Source organism: Mesitornis unicolor, unplaced genomic scaffold (assembly GCF_000695765.1).
Source record: "Mesitornis unicolor isolate BGI_N332 unplaced genomic scaffold, ASM69576v1 scaffold4162, whole genome shotgun sequence".
Classification (NCBI taxonomy): Eukaryota; Metazoa; Chordata; class Aves; order Mesitornithiformes; family Mesitornithidae; genus Mesitornis; species Mesitornis unicolor.
Window position 1 is genome coordinate 1026 of NW_010171061.1, and position 1885 is coordinate 2910.

Sequence of the window (1885 nt, forward strand, 5' to 3'; positions counted from 1 at the left end):
TTTTAAGAATACGAGAAGAATTAGAGTAATATTTCTGCAACTGACAGCTTCCCCTTAAGACAAGATATTTCTCAGAAGTTCCACTTTTTAAAACTTGAAGCTCTCTTGGATGAAGTAATTGGTTTTGAGAATGTATTTCTGAAAAGTTAATTATGCTTGCCTAATAAACTAGGATAATTATGCGTAATTTTGTTTGTACAGGAAAAATGAATATTGATCTGTTTGTTTATTGTTGAAAAGCAGACAAGTCCTAGCTTGATGATGGTTTAATGACCGCCACCACAGCCTGGTGGCACTTCGGATCGGCTCCAGGCACAGGACGAGGGAGCCACGTGCTGGGGCTCCCAGTGTCACGGCTGGAGGTCACCCCCCTCCAGCTCCACTGGCAAGGCGCGCAGGAGGAATTTCTCCTGTGCCGGGGTTGCCCACAGTGGGGAGGTTTCTTCTTGTGCCTGGGATGAATTTTGCTCTTGAAATCCCTGTAAAATCAGACTAGTGAGTTTAATTTGTTGTGTGTGTATCAGATGTTATTACTGCACACAGTGTAATGTGTTGTACAGCTTAGAAGCAAAATGACCTACTGCGTTCGATACTGTGCTGTATTGCAACTCTTTTAATGTCACTTTACAACGGTAGAAGTGAAGTGAGGTGTTTGTGTGGGCTGCTCTTGGTGTCCGTACTTGGGCACTCGGATGGAGGTGGTGGTGCTGAACACGTTTACCCCATGGTGTTGTTCCTCACAGCTCCTCTCTAACCAGAGTGAGGAGGACTCTTCTCTGGCCTTGTGTGCTCAGTTATTGTGTGAAGTTCCCACAAATGGAACAGGATTGTATTTGGTTCAGGGGAAATGTGCAGTTTAATATAGAAATTGGTCCCATTACTACAGGAATTAAAGCACGATCATTGCTGAGCTGAAGTCCATGTTCTGGTTGGTTTAGGTTTTACAGCCAGAACTATAAGTCTCAAAAGGAATTATTTTGTGTCTTCATGCTTTGGAAAAAAACCCCAAAACATACTGCCCTGCAATAAAAACCAGAGCAACTTTGGCCAGCACAGTTAAGAAAAAGAGCATGAAAAATAAATGTTTAAAGGAAGTTGTACCACTTGGGTTCCACTCAACAAGAACCTGGTGCAATTCTGTTTGGCTTTTTCTTTTTTTCCAGTAGGTTTCAGTGAGCCACATGACAGTGATTAAATGTGTGACCCAAACAACTGGGAGTTCAAATTCCAACTTTTAAGTAGAATATGTGCTTTTGATAGAGAATCTAGTGCTAAAGGCTCTCCAGGATAAAGAGCAGCAATTTATTAATGTATTTAGAAATTTTTTTTGCAGTATTTTAAAATTGCGTGCCTCAAAACTGAAAACCAGTCAGTATAAAATAAGCTTGTTGAGAGTTATTTAAAGTTTTGTTAGACTTCTTGTAAGACAACAGAACAGCAGGCTCAGGGAGGTCTAGAAAAACATTTCCCTCAAAGAAACTAGACCATAACTAGTTTCTAATAAAGATTGGTTTGTTACTTCAAAGTGTGAAGACACAGGAACATTTTTTAGAGAGAGTTTTATTGAGTCGTAGAAGAGCTGGGTTAGCTCTGGAGAGGTTCCTGCTGGGCACAGCTCTGCACAGATGGTGATGAGTTCTGGTGTTGCTCCTGCCATGGGTTCAGGTTTTGCCCCTCACCTTCCACTGGCCGTCAGTCTCTGCCACCTTTGCTCTGTTCTTGCGTTACCTCCTCAAATTCCTTCCCCTTTTTTTGGAGCTCTGCTAGCAAAGGAGTGAGGAACATGAGCTCCGTCCTCGGAGAAGCAAACCGTACCTGCTTTGGCTGGCAGCCGGGCCGTGGGAATGTTGGGCTGTTACAGATGTCCGCAGCGCGGATTTCCGAG